Below are 22,984 nucleotides of genomic sequence, written 5' to 3' on the forward strand. Positions count from 1 at the left end.
AAATGGCTTTTCTTTTTAAGAGGGGAAAAAATGGAATATTTCACCCTAAACTGAAAATTTGTAGGTCCCAAAATGTGTTTTGTTTTTTTGCGACGTCTGGCTCATCATCAAAACTCCAGAAAACTTCAACGAAAAAGAAAATATTATGGAAGAAATGTCCTTTTGGTCAGAAAAAATTCCAGCCAGCTCTACTGATGACTTCAAGGGGTCTCACGGCACTCTCAGGTCAACTAGGCAACAGAGGTTATAGCATTAAAGTCAAGTGTTTCAAGAGACAACAGACAGACACAGACAAAGGGAACACAACGAGACAATGATGGGCAGCATGCTGGGCTGTGATCTCAGCACACCAGCAGACTAATGGCTGGCAAGTTTTTTGGAGACCTCTTGGCAAAGGGGAGTTTTAAGGAGGGACTTCACAGGATAATGAGGTAGTTTTGCTGAGGTTTATGGGGAGCAGCTCTCCCAGGTGAGGGGCAGCAGGGGAGACAGCAGGAAAGTGGCCTGTTGGGAGCCCAGAGGCATCCCAGAGTGCTTTGAGCTAACAGGCACCACTGTGGCCAATGCAAAGGATGCTGGGATTTAGCTGCCCACTGCTGAAAACTAAGTGGCTCGGAGAGCCTTTTTGGAGGAGATGAGACAGGTGGGGGAGGACTGCTGGGAGGCAGGGATCAGCTGTGAGAGATTTGGAGCCAAAGACCCCACCTTGGGGGACCTCCCTTTAACATTTTAATATAGCCCTACAGCTGTGCATGGTGCAGTACAGAGGTTAAAGACATAATTCTGGCATGAGGAACTTGTGTACCTGATGGGACCCTGTGTGGCTATATGTCCCCTACTAGTGGCAGGCCTACATATAGATATTTGAGTTAGCTAGTTTGCCCTTGCTAAAGCATCTGATGTTTTCACTCAAGTGGTAAAGATCCATGTGTTTGGGTTCCAAGGACCCCAGTTTGATCCCTGGCCAGGCCACCAATGGCAGCTCATATGGGGATTTGAACAGTTGCTGGTGAGTTTGCAATACACGAGTGAGAGCATGTAACGTGGCAGTAAATGATATTGGGAGGGAAATTGATGCAAACAGAGGGGAGGGGGAAGTAGGAGATGCACAACACGCATTAAGTTTGCTCTTTTTTGTGAGAAGGAGGGGGGTGAAGATGGCTGCTGGCAGGGTTGGGGGTTTGTAGGAGTCGGGCATGGGATGAGGGAGGTAATTTATTTCTAATCACCTCACCGTGCCACCGACTGTCCTGCATCAACTTGACACCTCCAATCCACCACACCCTAAATACCACCAGCTTCTAAATGGCCCGCAGGATGTGAGCCAACCCCAGAAAACCACCTCATGTGGCCAAACTGCCATAGCCTTCAGGAAGCAAGTCTCCAGTGGGACTAATAGGCTTTAATTGAACTGTTATATCAACGGTCCGAAGGGTGGGACCAGATTCAAAGTCTCATTCAGAGAGGGCCTCAAGCGCATCTCTCCAGCCTCCACACTTCCTCTGAGACATGTACCATATATGGCGCCATTCCACAAGGAGTGTCCGGAGCAGTGTGGAGAAACCTCTAGCTTTGCATCCCATCCTCACCTACCGCTTCAAAGCAGGGCTGGGTCTTCCCGCTTTTCTTTCTTCCCTCTCCTTAACTAACTAAAGGGTGGAATTTCAAAGGAACCTAGAGGATTTCGGCATCCATCTTTGATTGGATCCCAGTGGGCCTTGAGCACCTACTTTCACTAGCCTGGCTTCCCCTTCTGATGTCATCTGTGCTCAGTGGTACGTGCTTTGTCAGGGAATTCTCTACTTCCACAAAGGAACTGCTCCCCTGATCTGGGCCTGAGTTATGGAGATTGCAGCCATGCTGGATTGAGCAGCCCAGACACTCAGGCCAATAGCCTGTGACTCACTCAGCTTTCCTTCCTCTTCCTTTATTTTCCACAGCTGTCTGCTCTCCTTTCTTTGCTTCTGTAATCAAGAGGAGAACAGATGGCCAAAAGTTGCACAGAGAGGGGGCCAATCAAGCTGGTGAGGCCTCTGGCTGAATGGAACCCTCAGGCTGCCTGGGGAGCCTGGATCAGAGGTAGGGTTGCCAATTTTGATTGGACATATTGCTGGAGTTGGCAACCCTAGTCAGAGGATACTTGCTAAAAGAATCACCTTTACCATGTGCCCCAGCAGAATCTGTGCCTAGTCCATGGAGGACAGGAATGCTGGGGATGGAGGGAGTTCAGAGAGGAGCAAAGGGCTGGAGATGCTGATTGACAAGGGAAGGCGTAAAGAGTGACACAGCCTTTTGCCAAGCTTGCAGATAATTGTCTAGCAACACAAAAGGAGAAGAGGCATTCAAGGAGGCTACAAACATTATGGGATGCAACTAAGCAAGGGGCTACATAGGCTGGAGCTCAGGAGACAGCTCCCAGCAGTGAGAGCGGTTGGAGCATGGGACAATCTCCCCAGGGAAATGATAGTGATCTTATTGCTCACTTCAAAGCAGCCAGGACAAAGTCATGTAGAACTTACTCATGGAACCAAGCCTATTTCAGCCCCGGTGGATGGACTGGATCACCTAGGACAGTGTTTCTCAAACTGCGGTCACCGCTTGTGAAGGGAAAGCCCGTGGCGGGCCATGCTGGTTTGTTTACCTGCTCCGTCCACAGATCCGGCCAATCACGGCTCTGACTGGCCACAGTTCACTGCTCCAGGCCAATGGAAGCTGCTGGAAGCAGCGGCCAGTAAGTCCCTCGGCCCATGCCACTTCCAGCATTCCCGATTGGCCTGCAGCGGCGAACTGTGGCCAGTGGGAGCTGCAGTCGGCCAGACCTGCAGACAGGGCAGATAAACAAACCAGCCCAGCCTGCCAGGGGCTTTCCCTACACAAACAGTGATCCCGGTTTGAGAAACACTGACCTAGGAGGACGTTTCCATCTCTAACTTCTAGGTCACTATCAATCCTTTTAATGAAAGATGCGACCTCCTCATCCTCTGAGTCCCTCCTTCAGACCCGCTAAAGGAATAGCCTGCCATGCTGGCAGAATAACTCTTCCCTTTTGTCCCCTGGAGCCAAACTTGCTCAGGGGAGATTGAAATAGAAATATGTCCTGTTTGTGGAGGTTGCAGTTTTCAAACTCTGTGCTGTAGGAGGATGGGCCTGGGATCTCATTATGGTTCTACCACTGATTTCTTGTGTGATGTTGGATAAGCCACTCATTAGCTCTGTGCCTCAGTTTCCTCACTTCTATCATGAGAATAATCATACATTTCTACCCTCACAGCCATGTGGAGATAATCAATGAGCATCTGCAAAGTGAAGCTGGAGGGTGCTGTAGCAGCACAAAGTGGTCTCAGCTTTAGTGCCACACCAGGGGAGATACAAAGAGAACCATTAAATTAACAAAAGTTTGGAGTGCCAGACCAGAATAACAGAGCACTCTGAGAAGAGCCCTGATCAGAAGGATAAAATATTGGTGCATCATAGCAAGCTGTTTATAGGGTTTTCCTTGTAATTATAATTGATTGTCTTTCTGTTAACAAAACTGATCAGAAAATTGGGGTTAATAATCCATTTTGTGGACTCATCAGTCACAGAATGAAATGACGCAGAGGACAGAGTCCCAACACAGCTCACATATAGCTGATGAATTATTGCATACAATGATGACTCCACTTGACAAGTTTTATTTGACTTTCATGGTTTAGATGCTCAAACACTGAATGATTGAAGGTTTAACACATTTTTTTTGTTTCAGTCCATTTCCCAGTGGTCATCACAAGACCCACCACCACTGGCCATAACAGGTCCATTATTAGCAATCTCAGCATGGAGGCCAAGTATTGACTGGGCATTGGAGATGGCACTCCCTCTGCTCTCTAGAGGTGGCCCGTTCCACAGCAGGGTTGTGGCACACTCATGGTTTGGAAGAAGTTCACATGGCTGCTGCCTGTGCTGACCAACTTTGCATGTGGCAAACTGAAGCAGTGACCACCAGAACTTCCTAGAGCAAATCCGAGTTGATGCTCAAACAGAGAAGAGCTTGTAGCTGTCAGGGCCGGTTCCAGGCACCAGCTGAGCAAGCTCGTGCTTGGGATGGCAGATTTCTACGGGGCAGCATCCCACCCAATCCTAGGGCAGCACGGCCACTTTTTTTTGTTTTGTTCGCCAATCCTGCTGCCCTATAGGGGGTGGCAGCGCAGAGGAGGGGAGCGCCCTGCTGAGAGCGGACTGTACGCTCCGTCTGCCCCAGCCGGTGCCAGGTCTGTAGCAAGCCCAGCAGGGTGACCCGCGTCTTTCCCTGCCCGCCGACTGGAGCGGCACGGAGCCCTCCCAGCAGGTGGCGTGGCAGTCGGGACCTCGTGGTGAGCACCCCGCTGAAGCCCTGGCCGCCCCCCGTCTCTCTCTTTCCCTGCTCCTCCCCACCCTTCCACTAGCCGGGGCATGTCTGCAGCACAGGGAGTCCCCCTGCATGCTGGCTCCAGCTGCCCCGCAGGTTTTTTGCTTTTTTTTTGCTTGAGGCGGCAAAGAAGCCAGAGCCGGCCCTGGCAGCTGTCCCCTTCTTGGATGCTGACAGCTCATTCTGAATGGGAGGGGTCTTAGCTGAAAGCTCCCCACAACAGCTGAAACTCAGCTATGCTACCAGTGCAGACAGCCAGGTCTCGCAAAGCATCCACCACCAAGAACAGTTCCACCTCCCCTTGGGACTACGTGGAAACAAACTGACCTTTCTTTGCTTCCTGCATGATCATGGTATAAGATTTAAACCTGCTTTCTGCTGCAGGGGTTTGGACTCAGCCTGGGTCTTTCACCACTTGTACTCCAACTGTCTTTCCTCTGCCTCAGGTGCCTGTGTGTATGCCAAGAGGACCTGTCAGGATGAAGCCACAGGGCCTCTGTGTTGGCAGTTATGAGCAAACCATAGTGAGCCACCAGGCTGTCTAGCTAACCTCTCCCACTCACCGGGATCTGTCTATCTAACTGCCATCAATGTACTCCCTTCAGCTCAGCTACTCCAGGTCAACGTCTTCTACATCCACTTTCCCTTCCTAAGGCTACAGGAATCACTCCTGTGCCACAGCCCAAGCTTCCTGTCAGCAGCAGAGCACGCAGCTATTTGAGAGAGCCTCCTTTTTAAAGGAAGTGGGAGGCCCTGAGTTGTTTGCCTCCCAGCTGGGGGCTTGAGCTGGGCAGAGTGTCTCTGCTTTTTGTCTTCCTTAGCTGCATGCAGTACAGGCTTCTTACCAGACTGCCCTGAGACAGGAGTTAAGTTATGTGGACCCTAGCAGAGGTGTTAACCAGAGCTCTGCTGACAGGAGTGCAGGCTGCCCTGCAGAGGCATTAAACCGTGCAGCATTCTCCACTCAACCAATCCCTGCTTTTTTCAAACTAGTGCGATGGGCGTGCATGTCACTCCAACGCTAGTGCAAGGCCTTGAGAAATGCAGTTCCTCAGCTGTAACCTCTCAGGCCCTGTTCTAGCCTTGAAAGGTGCTCCCTGCGATGTACTGTAATGCTTGTGCTTGCGCTTGCGCTTGTACCCTCTGAGAGCAATCGGGGAAGGATAGACGCCTCCTTTCCAAGTTACAAACATCCCAAAGTGAATGAGTGCCCCCTAGGCTGGGGGCAAAACTGTCAGCATCTAGAACTTTCTCTGTCCCCAGAAGCATCACAAATTAGAAACTAGGCAACTATTGCTGTCCTAATGACCATGTCCAAAGTTGGAGAGGGGGGCAAACCAAGGTCTGGGATGGGGGGCAACTGTAAATGATGCCTCTTGTCAAGACCCTATGTTCACTGTGGACAGTTGGCCCGAAATACTGTGGCAAAGGCCCTCCTGGGGCAACAGACTGGGACATCTAAGGCAGCTGCATTTAACTGAATAAATGAAGGGTTCAGTTGAAAGATTGAGCTGACTAATACTGCCTAGCACTTACATAGGGCCCTTCATCAGTGGATCTCAAAGGGCTTCCCAATGGAAGGCAGGAGCATTATCTGTTTTACACATAGGGAAACTGGGGTGCAAAGGGACTTGCAGAATAGAACCCACCTCTCCTGAGCCCCAGTCCTGGGCTTTCTCCACTAGGTCACATTGCTTTTCCTAGTCCTAATACTCAGGACAGCAGCCCCTGTGATATTTCATTTGCTGTTTCATTGCCAGCTCGCTCTCTGTATTTCCTGCTCAATGCCTCAGGTCCTGGAGTCATCAGAACCTCAGATTTCGTTTAAAAAGAAAAAAAAAGGGAGGGAGGGGAAGAGTTTCTGATGCTTGCTGTTGCAGAGCAAAGCCTGAAAATATGAATCCTAAAGATTCAGATACCAGAATGCAAATAAAAGAATCCCAGACTTCTCATTCTTCAAAATCTCATGGTTTTGGTGGGGAGGGAGAGCAAGCTAGCGGTTGAATGCTGGGTGTTGGCAGTAATGGACTAGTCACATTTGCAGTTTTGCATGTGTCACTTCCTTTTTGCAACGACTGTGTAAAACTGCCCAATCTAAGTTGTGTTGGGTGGGGGGAGGGAAGATGGTTGAAGGCTTTGGTGGATAGCTTTTTGGCACCTGGGGAGGGGGATGAGGTGGCAGGATGGGATGGCGGTATTTCTGCTACAACAATAAGCAGTGAAATAGTTGGCAGCATGCCCATTTCAATCTCCCTACCCCACTGAGATGCATGGAGCTGTTCAGCCGCTTTCAGAGCTGTTGTTTCAGGCTGGCTGCAGGCTGAGATAGGCATCATTGCATCAGTTATGCTGCAGGCACGTTTGAAGGTATTCTTTGCTGCCAGCATTTGTGCACTGTTTTAAAGGTAGGTTTAGGTTCTAAAGCAAAGTTCTGTGGCAAGGGGGGAATAATGTGGCAATTTCCATAGTTGCAGAAGCACCAAATACCCAGGGCTCTGTCACATTCCCCTGTGATATTATCATTATTATAGTATTGCCTAGTGCAGTGGTTCTCAGTCTGTGGTTCATGGACAATGTCTAAGGGGTCTGCAATAGATTAGTCTGCAAACTGACTGAACAGAATGCAATTATATACACAGACAATAGATTTCCAGAGGGGTTCGCATCTGCATTTGAAATTTTGTAGAGGTCCACAAATGAATAAAGGTTGAGAACTAGTGGTCTGAGTTAGGGACAGTGTGATCCATAGCACTAGGTGCTGTAGAAACATATAAACAAAAGGATGGTCACTAGAACTGGGTGACATTTTTCATCCATTTTTTTTTTGCATCAAAAATGCAGATTTGAGGCGACAAAGACTATTCATGAATTCAGGTCGGTTATGGTGAATAGTTTCAGTAAATTAAAAGTATACACTTTTCAGAAACATTGAAGTAGTTTGACTTTTCAGAAGGACTTTTCTTTTCAGAATTTCCCTAATGGTTTGGGGAGGGGGGTGTTCAGTAACCCCCCCGCCCGCAGCAAATACAATGAAACATTTCAATGTGGTTTAAAGTAAACACTTCATTCCACCCAAACCAAAACTAATTTTTTTTTTACTTCTTTGCTTTACCAAGAAATTTGGGGAAAAAAATAATTTTGGTTTGATACAGAAAACTTCTTCCCCCTCCCCCACAACCCACTTTTTATCAGAGCAGTGGCCAAACTGAAAAATCAGCTGTTCACCTACCTCTAATAGTCACTACTCGAAAGCATTTACAACCTGCATCTATCATGAGAAACGCGGCAGAGGTGGATATACCACAGAGATGAGGGAACACAAGGTGCCCCTGAGCCATAAAATGTGGCTGCTGCTTATTACAGTTATCTGCTGTGCCGGTGCCAGTGTAGAACTGAGGCCCAGAGAGATTAAATCACGATGGAAGGCTGAAGCAGAGCCAGGATTCATAAAGGTGGATATAAGGCAGAAGGGACCAGTAGATCATGCAGTGGGACCTCTTCTATAGTTAAGGATGCTGCCACCACAACCCAGCACCTGCCCCTGAAATCAAACCACAGAAAGGAGACCAGCCCCAGGAGACCAGACTGTTCTGTGCCACAGACAGAGCAAAGCAGGAACTGAGAGATACCAGTGCCTGAGGCCCCTGCAAGGCAGGGAAAAAATGAAGTGAGAGAGACCCAGATAATCGTGGCAAGTGATTCACACCCCACACTGCAGAGGAAGGTGAAAACTCCCAAGATCACTGCCAATCTGCCTGGGGGGAAACTCCTTCCGGGCCCCCCACATGGCATGTGAGCAAGAATGAGGCAGCCAAGCACCTGAGATAATAGCAGGTGCAATGCAGATGCCTGACCTGCCTTGTCCAATATCCCATCTTCAGCTGTAGTTATCCCTGATGCTTCAAATGAAGGAGATTTTTCAAAAAGATCCTCTCAGAATACATTGAGGGTGGACAAAATCCCTTCCTGACCCCCTGCAGGTGGCTGGCTGAAGCCCTGAAGCATGAACTTTAGGAACATAACACTTAAATGGGAAGTAAGCCCACCATCACAAGCAACCCCCTCATACAATTGACTCGGTCTTCTGGGTCTCAATCCAAAGGCTTCCTTCATGAAGAAGGCACGTAGCATGGGTGGAGGGGCACAGGGACTCTAAGATACATGCCCTGGCCCATAACAGAGTCAATCACTCTAGATACTTCTGCAGCTCTCATTAGGGTAGTGTCTGAGCACCTCACAGTCAGTCCTGAATGTTCTCCTCACAACTGCCCGATGAGGGAGGGAAGGATGGTCCTATTTACAGATGGGGGAATTGAAGCCCAGGCTCAATTCAATGACCCATCCAAGGTCACGTGTGATATTTGTGGCTGAGATGGAAATTGAACCCAGCTTCCCTACATCCTAGCCCAGTCAGGGCATCCCAATGGATGGGCCTTGTTATAATGCAGAGGGCTGGGGTCAAGCCTGCCAGGACGTGGATGGCAGCACTGGCAGCTTCAGCAGAAGTTTGTGCCATGTGACAGCTCCTCTCTGCTCTGCTGAGGGACCACCCAGCCTAGCTTCTACTCTTCAGCTTCCCCCTCCAGGCAGCTGCAGGCCTTGGTTCCTATGCTGGTTATGCTGGGACAGTGCTGGGCGCCTGCGGCTGATTTATTCCTTTGCAAAGTCGGTTCATTCCTCCTCCTCGCCAGATATTTGTCCGCATCTGTTCCAAGGTAAACCTTGGGAGCTGGCGGTCTGTTCTGCATCAACAAAACTTGGCCGCGCTGAGGTCAGAGAGAGTTCAGCTGCAGCCTGACTCGCTTTCCCAACCGTATTTCCCAGACAATGTTGTGTACCAGGAAATAAATCTACATGAGCAGAGTTATTACAAGCAGCAGGGCTGGGGAGCTCTGGGTCGAGTCCAGAGCAATACTGCGCCCCCCGCAAAACAGCCCCTCTGTGTCTTCCCCCAGCACAGCAACGTTCTCATGGAAGGAGACATTCTTATCAATGGTGACGCTGAACCTGGTCTGAGACTGGAGGGAGGGATGTATCCATTTATCAGAAAGATTTAAAGGACTCAGACAGCGACTAAGATAACATCTGTATCCTGTATTTTAACCTTTGGAAAACACAGTGTGAGCCCTATTGTCTCTGGTTTCTGCATTGCAGACAGCAAACATGAAATTGCAGGCTGTGTCATTCTTGTTGGCCAGGAAGGTTTATTTTGAGAGAAGCCAAGTGTTCCAAGAAGGCACAATCCAAGAAAGCTGCTTTGCCTAGCAGGTTTCAATGCTAGCTGAGCCCTTTGTAATCTGATGGCCTGAGTTCAAAGGTTGTCACACGTGGAATGGATTTTTGTGGGTCTGCATCTAATCCCCGGAGACTGGTCACACATTGCAATGCTGACTGCTAACCTCCATGCCATTGGGAGTCTCTGTCTAGACACAGAGTCCTGCTGGGTGGGTGGTTGCAGGTGAGGACTAAGAGATATCAGCAGAGCCTGGTAGTGGAAAAGCAGAGGGCTGCATATCAGGACAAGGTGTATTGGCAGAACTTTGGGGGCCCAGCACTGGAAAGCAGGGAGGAGATGCTGTAGAAGTGGCCCTAGCCATTTTGCTGGCCAGGGCAGAAAATGTTTCTCCCACCCCACCCATCCCAAGTGGCCAACGAGCAGGGGAGCCGAGTGGCACAGCAGGATGGCACCCAGGGTGACCACTCTGCTTGCCTGCCCCCTAGAACGAGCTCCAGGTTGCTGTGGCTGAGGACTGAGGGGTATGGGCAGAGCTGTATTAGAAGCCTGGTAGTGGAGTATCAGTGTGGGCTGACCTCAGGATGAGGAGCATTGTGGAACACCAGGCAGTGTTGTAGGTTAGCACTGAGGTGCATTGGCAGAGCTGTCTGTGGTCCTAGGAGCAAAATGATAGATGTTGGGGGATAAAGATAAGACCTGAGGTGCATTCCCAGTTCTGCCAACCCTGAGTGTTCAAAAATCGCAAGTCAGCTCCCCCAAAATACAAGATTGGCTTAAAAATCATGAGCTTTCAAAAGATATATTGGGTATGTTTTCTTTGCCTTCTGATTCTGAGCTTTGAAATTTACTGGGGTCATATTTTCATATCTTTCTCTGAAACCTTGAGAGCTAGAAACTTCCTTATTTTTCAGAAGGAAAGCTGAGATTCCCTATCTATTCCCATGACTCCAGCAGCTGGGGCTTTAAACACCAATTATTGCGAGATTCACAATAAAATCAGGAGAGCTGGGGTTATATGTGGCTGCTGATACTGGTTTCTCAGGGTATGCTGAAAGCCGGGAGTATCATGATTGGCAGAGCTGTGGGGGCAGGAGGCTGCCTGCCTCCTTTGGCCCTGGCCCCCGCCACTTGTCTGCGTCACCTTGCTGGTTTGTGGCTCAGATCTAGATAAGGAGGTTAAAGGACAGAAGTGCCTGCCAAAGTGATGTTTCAGTTTCTGGAATCCACTCATCATGTGTGAGAATGGGAGTAAAAAAGGAAAGCTATTGTTTGGGACCCAATCTGGGAGGTGGAAGGTTTTTCTCTGGATCAGTGCTAGATAAGTGTCTATTTTTGGAAGGGAAATGTCAAAAGGAAGCGAGTTCTGGTGGCAGCTAGACACGAGTCAGAACAGGGGAAGAGGACAAGGTTAGGTCAGTGGTGAAAGGATACAGCTATCACAGGGGCTGGGTGCTCAGAAGTTTCTCTATCCTGCTCAGCCCACCTCTTATGAAAAGCTCCGCTGTTTCTTTCTCACCCCCGTAATTCCTGTTGCTCCTAACACAACAGCCTTTTGTCCTGTGCCCTGTATGACTCCCTGTCTTGTCTGAACAGGCCATGAGGGGGCTTGGCTGGGGAACGCTCAACCAAACAACACTTGCAACTGCGCACAGATGGAGAAATCTGAAGGCAGATCTGATTTGATAACTCTTCTGTGGGCCTCAAAAAGATACAGTAGTGTTAAATTGCACACAGCTGGTGATGGATATCTGTGTAGGGTCTGTTTAACTGGACAAGAATTGTGCCCCCTTAAGACAGGCAGGGGTTAAACAGGGACCACCCCCGCCTGCTTGGCTAACTTTGCTTCATCTCTTTCCCTTGGGGTGGTACTTACATCTCAGCAGGAGGGAGTTAGTTTGCAGAGCTCCAAGATGTGCCAGGCCCTAGAACTGGGATGCCCTGTTGGTGTCCATATTGATTTTGCCAGCATTACTGAATAAATGGTGCTACATGGCCCACAGCCCCCTCTTTCTGCAATGCATCCTGCCAGGGTTTTTTTTTGCTTAGGGTGACATTTTCCATTTATCTTTCCTCTTTGTCAGACAGTCTGGGGTTTTCATGGCAATGGGTCGGGAGGGAGGGGGAGAGAGAACTGCTGAAGTTGGCAGGGAGCCCTGCGGTTCTGCGGCGCTACGTGAAAAATGCCCTTTTGGCTCAGCGAGGCCTGGTTGGGCCTTTCCTGTCTCCGAGGAAACGGAGGTGGCTCACTGTGGGTGCTCCATCCCTAAGGGGTGGGGGAGGGGAGAGAAAGCCACTTGCACTAGGAGAGCAGCTTTTCTGAATCTCTGCTAAAACACACTGGAGCTTTTTCACCAAATAACTTTGCATTTGAACTGGGGCTCCCTCACCCCCTTGAACTGGCTAGGTGGAAGGTGACCTGAATACTGTAGGGAGGCAGTGTGACCTAAAAGGTAGTGTACTGAACTGGGACTCCGGAGAGAGAGTGCCTATTCCCAACTCCACCACTGGTGACCTTGGGAGTCACCTTCCTCAGTTCCATCTGTACAATAGGGATCATAGTACTTACCTTCCTTCCTAAAGAACTTTCAGATCTGCTGCTGAAAAGCACAATATGAGAGCTAAGTTTTATTGCAGAGTCCTTTCCAAAATATCCCAAGGAAAAGCTTTCATGTGGAGGCAACTTTCCCCCTCCCTTTGTATTTCCAGTGCTGCTCACTCTCATGACTTAATGATGAGACTGGTACTATCTGTTGTATTTCTGAAAGTTCCAGCTCCTGAAGTCATGTGAATACATGAGTGTCAAGGTTTCTTCCCCCACTTTGAACTTTAGGATACAAAAAGTGGGGACCTGCATGAACACTTTTAAGCTTAATTACTAGCTTAAATCTGGTACGCTGCCACCAGCCAGAATTTAGTGTCTGACACACTTTCTGTTCCCCCAAATCCTTCCCTGGGGGACCCAGACCCAAACTCCTTGGGTCTTAAAATAAGGAGAAATTAACCATCCCCCTCCTTTTCCCCCAGACTTTCCCCTCCCTGGGTTGCCTTGAGAGGCTTCACACTGATCCAAACTCCTTGGATCTTTAAACAAGGAGCAATTAAACCATCCCCCGCCTTTTCCCCCCACCAATCCCTGGTGAGTTCAGACTCATCCCTTGGATATTTTAAAACAAGGAAAAATCAATCAGTTCTTAAAAAGAAAGCTTTAATTAAAGAAGAAAAAAGTAAAAGTTATCTCTGTAAAATCAGGATTGGAAAAGCTTACAGGTACTCAGATCATATAGACTAGAGGCCTCCCACCCCAGCCTTAGATTCAAGTTACAGCAAACAGAGTAAAAATCCTTCCAGCAAAAAGACACATTTATATGTAGAAAACAACATAAGACTAATCCCCTTGCCTGGCTACTACTTACAATTTTGAAACATGAAGACTGATTCAGAAAAATTTGGAGAACCTGGAATGATGTCCCTTCCCTCTCAGTCCGAGACAGCGAACAATGAACAAACACAAAGCACAAACAAAGACTTCCCTCCACCAAGATTTGAAAGTATCTTGTCCCCCTATTGGTCCTCTGATCAGGTGTCAGCCAGGTTTACTGAGCTTCTTAACCCTTTACAGGTAAAAGAGACATTAACCCTTAACCATCTGTTTATGACAATGAGAAACTTAGCTTTCTTTTTGTTTTTTTTAATGTATGTTTCTAGCCCCTGTGGTCCTGGATAAAAACTTAGAAATGTGACTCTAGAGTGACCTAAAAAGTAAAAAAAAAAAAATGACAGCAATTAAATAAGAACCCAAATGAGGAGTATATTTAAATCTCAAGATTCTTAAGCCAGTCCTGTGACTTTTGAATTCTTGGGGTTGGCAATACTTTATTTTTAAAAACTTACACTTATTTAGCTCTGGATTTGCCATCCTGAGCTTTCCCCCTTTTATCCCCAGAACAGAGCCCAGGGAGTGTGCGATGTATAGGAATTGGAGAGTATCCCTTTAAATAGTTTGGGAGCCTTTTAGTGGGCCTCACTGTGTGTTCTATTGCAGAAGCCTCCAGATCCAAACAGAGCAACAGTGTGCATATGGGGCTAGGCCACGTGTGTTTGTCTGCTGCTAAGCACAGGCTGTTTAGGGCATGGGGCTCTCCAGAGCTTGGAGTCCACCAGGCATGTAGATCATGCCAGGCCAGGCAATAAGGCTCCCTGAGTGATGAGCTAACCCAGCGGTGAGTGTGTTACAGGTCCCCCACTGTGCTGATCCACAAAGGATCTGAGTTGTTGCAGTGCCAGTTCCGGCACTAGTTCACACTGTAGCAGTTCATGTGGAGGTGCGCACTCCAATCCCACAGTGCCAGCCCAGAGGGTGGCAGCAACGGCTGTATGAATCAGTGAGGGGGTGAGAGAGAACCTCAAAGTTAGTTTGTGTCCAGCAGCCTCCTTAAAGAATTCCTTTTATATTCATTGCAGCCAATCCCATCCCATGTGCACCATAAGGGACACTGCAACACCATCAGGGTGGCAGGGCCTGGAGAGTCTATGAGGGAAGCGGTGGGGCGGGAGCGCCTAAAAAATTCTCTGTGCCTCCCTGTACTGCCCCATGTCTGTCTCTTGCTAACTTCGTGTCACTAGCCCTTTCTGTAACTAACTGATGCTGATCGGTGCAAACCCTCTCAGGGCATGGCTACACTCAAAACTCCAAAACGCTGCCGCGGGAGCTCTCCCAGCACTGCAGGTACTCCACCTCCCCGCGGGGATTAGTTTACAGCTCTGGGAGCACAGCTCCTAGCACTGCAGCACTGTTTACACTGGCGCTTTACAGCACTGTAACTTGCTGCGCTCAGGGGCGTGTTTTTTTACACCCCTGAGCGAGAAAGTTGCAGCACTGTAAAGTGCCAGTGTAGCCTTAGCCTCAGTTTCCTGTAACGTGCCTGTGACAGGTCCCCCCAGGGTGAAACCTGGAATGGGTACCACTGAGCCCTCTGACCCACCAGCCTGGGCTCCTTCTCACACAGTGCTGCTGTGACAAGTTGCAAAGCCCTCCAACCTTGCACTTTCACTAGCATTCCCACAGGTAGGGATACACCCAGCTGCAGTCACATGCAGGCTCTCTAACCACCAGCCTCCCAGCCTAGGACCCCAGAGCAGTACTGTCCTGCCTGGTGAAAATTTGGCCAGTATATGGGTTTACAGCTGGTCTGCCTATCCCTCAATGTGAAGACGACCACGCACACTTGTGGTAACCAAGGTGAGATTTTCCCCAGGGACCTTAGGCAAATGCACACTGTTTTACATTAAAACATAAAATAAGTTTATTAACTAGAAAAGGATAGATTTTAAGTAATAGCAAACAGCTCAAAGTAGATTACCTTTTAAAAAACAAAACCGCAAACTGAGTTTAACATACTAGATAGGCAGGATATGAATTAGCAAATTCTCACCCTGACTGATAAACAGGATGGCAGATTCTTAAGGCACAAGCTGCCTTGGCTTTGCAGCTTGGGTTTCCCAGATTTTCATATGCAGGCTAGAAATCTCTTTGGCCTGGGACCATCACTTTCCCCCAGTTCAGTCTTTGTTTCTCGGGTGTCTCCAGGTGTGTTGTTGTAGGGAGCATGGGTGGCAAGTTTGTAGAAATTTTGGTGGTGCCCATAACCCACTCCCCAACTCCACCCCCACCTGCCTAAGGCTCTAGGAGGAGGGTTGGGTGGGGGAGGTCTGGGGTGCAGATCCTGGGCTGGGGATTAGGGTGCAGGAGGGGTGCAGGCTTTGGGATGGAATTTGGCTGCAGGCTCTGGGCTGGGGCAGGGGGGTGGGTGTGCAGGAGGGGGGTGAGGGGTGCAGGTTTTGGAACAGAGTTTGGGTGCAGGCTCTGGGCTGGGTGTGGGGGCATAGGAAGGGGTGAGAGATGCAGGCTCTGGGAGGGAGTTTGGGGGTGAGAAGGGGTGTGTGGGAAGGGGAGGGGGTGCACCCTCTGGGAGGGAGTTTGGGGATAGGAGAGAGTGCAGGGGTGAGGGCTGTGGGGCTGAGGATGAGGGATTCATGATGCAGGAGGGGGCTCAGGGCTGGGGCTGAGGATTAGGGTGTGGGGGGATGAGGGCTCTGGCTGGTGCTGAGGGGTTCGTGATGAAGGAGGGAGCTCAGGGCAGAGGGTTGGGGTGTGGGGTGAGGGCTGTGGGGCTGAGGAGGAGGGGTTCATGATGTGGGGGGGCTCAGGGCTGGAGCTGAGGATTAAGGTGCAGGGGGATGAGGGGTTCATGATGTGGGGGCACTCAGGGTTGGGGCTGAGGATTAGGGTGAAGGGGGATGAGGGCTCTGGTTGAGGATGAGGATTAGGGTGCGGAGGGATGAGGGCTCTGGCTGCGGCAGAGGATCAGGGTGCAGAGGGATGAGGGATCTGGCTGGGGATGAGGGTTTGGAGAGGCTCAGGGCTAGGGCAGGGTAAGGGCAGCCTGCCTTGCCATTACTGGAGGGCAGGCACTAGGACCCTGGGGCAGCAGACAGCCGTTCTGCCGGGAATTGCTCTACTCCGGCAGCAGGAGCAGGCATGGGAGAGGCGCGCGCTGCTTTTTGTCAGGCAGGGACGCGGCGCGGCGGGGGGGACACACGCAGGGGGAGGGGTGGCAGGTGGGGGCTGGGACCTGCTCCAGGCAGGGACGCGGCAGCGGGGGAGGCCCGTGGGGGCCAGGGCCCAATCCAGGCAGGGCCAGGGGAGAGACCCAGCTCCAAATATTGCTGGAGCAGGGCACCTGGCCCTGAATATTCCTGGAGGCTGAGCACCGCAAATGTATATAACCTGCCGCCTATGGTAGGGAGAGTGAGGTACCCACATGATGTCATTTCCCCCCTTTTATATCTTGTTCCCACTTGCTGGAAAGCTCTTTTGCTGTGATCTGGGTCAAACAGTTCCCATTGTGCAGTGCTATTTCTGAGAGGTTTCTGTTGTACACTGTTCCTGGGGTAATCCTTGTGCATTTCCTCAATAAGCCACTAACATTGTTTGGCCTTTTTACTGTGGTACCTGAAAGGCTGCTTGTGGGTGTTTTTCAGCCTCATAACGTGTTTCAATAACACATACACAGCCAAACTTCATAACTTCACATACGACGACAGCACATACAATCCACCCAGATATTAATGTCTAGCAGATCAAGATTTTTAAAATGATAGCTCACCAGGGAGCAGGACAAGGGAGGAGGAGGATGATATCGGAGCTTGCAAGGCACCCCTAGCTAAGCATCTCCCTGCTTCTCTCCATGCTGCTGGGTTATGTGGCACAGGGGTATGGAGCCAGGGGCAGAGCTGTGTAGGGAGCTGCTGTATGGCGCATTCTCCTCTCAGGGCTGTGGAATGTAATAACTCCTGCTACTCTGAGCAGCAGTAACTCCATCTCGCCTGGCTGTGGGAAACCAAGAGGTGTGTGCTGGGGAGGATTGCTTAGTAAACTCTGTGAGCGGCAGCACAGTACCTCTGCTGGGCAGTGCAGAGGCTGAGGCAGGACGTTGCAGACAGCCACCATGGCCTTCCCTGTGTGTCCCCACCCATCTCAGTCTAGTGCCCTGAAGCCTGGTCTCTGCACAGCTGCTGCTGCAGAGGACTAGTGGTTCCCTGTGTGGCCTATTTGGAGCACACAGGGAAACAGGATGCCCTGCCTGGGCATAGAGGCTGAATTACCTCCTTAAGACAGAGTCCCACCAGGGCATGGCTCATGTTCACCGGCAGGGCAGCTTGTGCTGTATGCATCTCCTGAGTCCGTCAGCCTGGCACCTTATCCAGCACCCAGCGTTAACTCCCCTTAAAAAGTGATTCAGTTCCTTCCTCCCCACAAATAACCTCATTCTGGCTCCAGGCAGCTCCAGGATGGGAGCAGGCTCTAGCCTGCTGCCTGGGGAAGGTGTTTCTTGTAGCCTGATGTGCTATTCCCTGGGTGTTTCTACAAGGCCTGGGCTCCCTGCCAGTCTGCTGACAGCCAAATTGAATTACACCGGGTAGGATGTAAAGCAGGGCTAAATTTATACATTAAAGGCTGAAGTTACACAAAGGCCCTGTCGGAAAGGTTCAGCTCCCCAGGGCAAATCATGCAGAAGGATCTGCAGCATCCCTCCTCCCTGCCCCTAAAGGCTTGGAGCCTTCCTATATGATACTTAAAACTGAAAGCCAGCCGGGCCTGTGGTTTGGAGCTATTCAGACAGCTGCCAGATCACTTTGCAGGGATATTTTAAAAACTGAGGTCAGGAAGTAACCACACTAGGCCCCACCCAGTTTGGGTGCATGAGCCGCCCCCAGACACTGCACATCCATGACTGTTCTGAATGCTCCCTAGCACAATATGTGGAATCGCTGATCTTATTGAACAGGAGGCGTTTGTTAAACAAAAGACCCTTGGCTACAGACTCAGGGCATGTCTCCACTGCAGCAGCTGTGCCAATATAACCTGGGCGCTTCCCACATTGACAGCAGGAGGTTTTTCCATCGACATAGTTAATCTATCTCGCTGAGAGGCAGTAACTAGGTTGATCTAATTGTGAAGTGCAGACCAGGCATTATACAAGTTTGCACAACATTTGGGTACCCCCTTTGTCTCTCTTGTTGACCAGAGACCATGCCATCCATGGAATGCTATGCTGAACAGGGAGACAGCTAGGGCTAGATCTGCAAAGGGGAGTTAGGCTGAGCCTTTGAAGGTCTAACTTTAGGCATGCAGCTGCCTAGTGGAATCCACAGCCCTGAGGTATTGTGCCAGAGAGAGGGTGAGAGTGACTTTCTAGCTAGTGGTTTGGGCATCCCCTTGGGCTGTGGCAAAGTCAGGTTTGAGTCCCTACTCCCATATATTTAAGTAGTTTTTACAAAGTGGAACAGCTTCACTGGGAGATTGAGAGCAGCCTGCTCCGGACTGTCCCTATAGCTTAGAAGTGAAAGCACTTAGCTAGGAGACCTGGGATCAGATCCCTGCTCCACATTAGGCAGAGTGGAGATTTGAACCAAGTCTTGCACCTGGCATGTGAGTGCGCTACTCACCATCCTACTGGATACAAGGGAAGGCTCACCACCACCTCTGCAGTCTCAGCTCTCGCCATGTTCCACCCTCACAGCCTGTGCTCTGCCAGTGACACCATTTCTCTGTCCTTGCCTCAGCACTGCTCCCCTCCACAGCTTTCTCGCCACCTACCACCCAATCCTCAGTCCAGTCCCCTTTAAAGCCTTGCTTCTTTGTGCTGCCCACTGGAAGTGAATTAATAGTGCTACAAAAAGTAATGCCAAGCTCCTCCCTTCTTGGGGTCTTGCACTGTGTCCTGCCTTTCTAGACTCCTTGGGGCTCGGGGGCCTGCACTGTATTTTGTCAAGCCCTGGTCTGCATGTAATAATTCTTACTCCTGCTCACATGGAAAGTCAGCCCTTGTACTGGGCTTCTGTGAGAACAAGTCAAGGTCAAAACTGCATTCAGTCTTAGGACAACCTTTCCTGCAGACATGGTTACAGGCTGAGAGCAGATCTGGACTGATCGGGGTTCTGCCCCATGCTGTATTTTTTTCAAGGCTGTTCTCTGTCTATTTTTCTTTGGAGCAGCATATAGATTCCAAAGGCTGGGGCAAATTCTGCTGTAAGATAGACAGAGGATCTGTCTGTCCCCGCGCCCCTCTATCTGTCCATCATCATCATCTATCCAGAATTTGGCCCTCTGAGTCAAAGGAACAAATTCAGCAATGGCACTAGAGGGTGCGATTACAACTCCTCTCAAATGAAGGTGTGCCAGTCTACACCTGGGCTGAATTTGAGCCAGACTAAAAAACATAAAGTAACTCTGGGCAGTGAAGCTTTGCTTCAAGGGCAGGCGAGAGGAAAGGGCCTCTGGGTCAGTGCTGTGTAGGGTATTTGTAGGGGACAAACACACAGAGGCAGAAGAGAGACCCAGTAGGGTATTGGGAGCAATGGGAAAAGCTCTCCGCAGCAGCCCCCTGACCCACCAGCTGGAATGTTATAGTGGATTAGGCTGAGATCACCATGCTCATTTCACATGTGATCTAGTCCTAACATTAAATCAGGTCTGCACAAGTGAAAGACTGACAGCAATATCCCTCCTGGCACTATTCCAGACATCATTCCCAGGCTGTTATTTCATCCCAGGTTGGGCCATGGACATGAACCCGTCAGCCTGCCCCTCTTCCACCTTCCAGAGGCTTGGGAAATCCAGTGGAGCCATGTTTGGATGATTAATATCATTTTATATCTGATTTGATACAAAATCCTGGGGTGCTCTTAAAAAATAGAATAAAATCAAAACAGAGCCATTATTTAAATAATCCATGGCTGAGAGCTCGATGGCGGGGCACAGACGATTTAAAGGGATTGGACTCCCGCGCTGAAGCCTGCCGGACTGCAATTTTCTGATTAATTCTTCCACAAATGATGGGCAAAACATCCTGCCCCTGATCGTGCTGTTCCTGATGCTGGCTCCGCGTGGGTGGAACACCACTGACTGCAGTGGAGTTGCTGCCCATCTACACCAGGGTGAGAGGAGAATCAGACCCTTGGGGTTTAACCAAATTGAGATTATCCTTCCATTGTAATTAAGGAGAAGCATATACTCAGCAGTCAGAGTTCAGGCTGATGGGACAGCTCTTTAATTCCCAAGGGCTTTTGGCCAGGGGAGAGTTTCTGTTGAAGCCTCCCGCTGCATCAAAGCCTTCTGTGTCAGGTTTTCCTATTCTCTGGCTAAGCTATGCTAGGCGTGGCTCTTTCCAGCCAGTAGGGGGCATTAGAGAGTGAAGTGAGCATTGTCAGCCCCTTTCCTACCTGCCCATGCACAGGGTATGTCATGTTGCCACCAAACTTGGGATCAGCCTGTGACTTTTGGAAAATGTGTATCAAATGCAAATTTTCTGCCTTTCATAAACAGCTCTTAGAGCATAAGGAGCACCAGAACAAACTTACTGGTGAGCAGTGGCAGATTAGCTACTGGGCCAATGGGGGTCCGTGCCCGGGGGTCCGTGCCCAGGTGCCCTGGAAAAATGGACACCCCCATGCACTGACCCCATTTCCCCACTTGTTCTGGCCCAGGGCCCCACAAAACCGTAATCCTGCCACAGCTGGTGAGGACTTTGTGCAATAGAAACTTCTGCTCCATTTCACCCCATCACTCCCTTGCAAGTATTGGAAATAGGCTCTTTTTTACATCCCCACCACCCTGTCTGTTCTGTGTACCTAGTACAACAAAATTCATGGCCATCTACAACTTCCCGTTTGTCACCATTCTGCATACCACGGTCACTAAGAACATCACAGCAATAATGTGTGTGTGTGGGGAGACACTGATCTTCCTGCTCCAAAACAAACATGCCTACCTTCTGAGCTAAAGGGGAGTCTCCATTCACACTCACTATAGGCCCTAGGACACACAGGAAGCACTTGATCCTCCAGCAGGGAATGGGATTGGTCAGTCCCATTCTTGTGGAATGTCCCACTGGGTCCTTGGAGGTGTGTACATAAACCCTCATCAAATAAAATAGGCTTTTTAAAAATCAAACTTGCAATGAATGTTTGACAGTGAAATTCTGCTATGTGAAGTCATCAATCTGTGTGAGAAATTCATACTCAAGAGGTGGGGATAATAATAATTTAATCACTGCTCAGATGACATAACACACACTCCCGCAATGTATCTCCCGCTTCTTCCTCCTCCCCCCAGACTGCTCATGATCTAATTAATGCTCCTTTCTGATAAGATGAACTCACTACTGAACATCCCTTGTAATTAAATTACATGTGATTTATGTTAAAGGTGAACTGAAAAGCTTTCCAGCAAAATGAATAAACAAATAGAGATTAAGAGCCACAGCCTATCCAGAAATGATACACAGGGAGACCTAAAACTGCAGATAATGACATTAGCAAACAAAATAGGAAGGAATACAGGATTTGTGAGACAGGAACAGACAAATGGCCCGTCTAGTCCAGTATCCTGTCTCTGACAGAGGCCAATACCAGATGCTTTGGAGAAAGATGCAAGATAGCCCTATAAAATAACTGATAATTTTGCATTAAGGGGCCTGTGGGGAGATTTCTATCTACTCCTAGGAAGTTAGTGATTGGCTAGTGTCCCAAAGCACCCTTAGAAAATGTTATCCTATCTAATATAATTCTAGGTATTGGGCCAGATGCTCAGCTAGTGTGAATCAGTCAAGCTCCATGGAGCTATACGGAATTACACAAGTGGCAAAGCTGGCTCGCTCTTAGTATTAGTTAGACAAATGTCTACCCTTTTGTTGAATTCTACTCAGCTTGGTGCCTTGTGTCAGTGAGTTCCACAGGTTAACTGTGCCTTGTATATGGGATTTCCTTTAGCCATTTGAAATGTGTTGCCTTTCAGTTTCACTGAATGTCCCCTTGCTCATGTATTAAAGAGGGTAAATAGGAGCCCCCAAATTTTTAACTACTGCTGAAAAGTGTTAGATGAGACTGTCCAGGTCCCTTTAAGAGGAAGCAGGCCCAGCTCAGCTGTGCCTAGTTGACTGCACGGGGGACTGAAGAGAAGACAATAGGCCGTGGTTGGGAAAGAGAAGTGGGAAGGGGCGGCTGATCTGATGTGAGGGAAGATCTTGAGAGACAGTGATCTAGCTGTTGGACTTTTCCCAGAGAGCAGTAGTGGAGAGCTGCTGGGGGAAAAGAGCTGGGAAAGCTCCAGGCCAGGAGGCGCGTGGGGGGAAGTTTGCCCACTGGTTTCTCTGAGCTCAAAGTGAAGGAAGGCTTGAGGGAATAGTCATGAACTGGGGGCAGAACTCAGGAGGGACTAAGACCTTAAGCCCCAGGTGGGTGGGCCTTGGTTACTTTGCATCTTCATTAAGCCAGTGTGGGTGGATGATGTTTATTCTGTGCTTTTTGTTTGGGCTTTGAGATCAGCTGGGGCCACCAGAGAGTAACCTGTGAACCTGCCCACTCTAATTGAAGAGGGCGTCTGAAGAAGAGCCTGGTTTTAATATTATGGTAATGGGCAACACCTGGTGACTTTGGGAGCATTTATGACAATAAATTAGCTGGCAGCAATGGCATTATTGACCTAAAAATTCGAGGGACCATGCTGAGGCTGGGATTCCTGTGAGGTCACCTCTAGCCACCAGGGGCACTGCAATTTTAAAATCAAGATGGGATTTTTTGGTAAAAGATCTGCTCTAGGAATTAGTATGTGGAAGTTCTCCGGCTGGTGCTGCACAGGAGATCAGACTAGTTGATTACAATGGTCCCCTCTGGCCTTGAAATCTATGAATATATAAAGAGATAGGTATTATTAGGTGTCTTTTAACTCTCTCTAATTATTGTTTCAATTAACATACTAGACACAGAATAAGGCTTAGTGATTTCCCAGATCACCCTTA

This window comes from Chelonoidis abingdonii, chromosome 8 (genome assembly GCF_003597395.2).
Source record: "Chelonoidis abingdonii isolate Lonesome George chromosome 8, CheloAbing_2.0, whole genome shotgun sequence".
NCBI classification, from domain to species: Eukaryota; Metazoa; Chordata; order Testudines; family Testudinidae; genus Chelonoidis; species Chelonoidis abingdonii.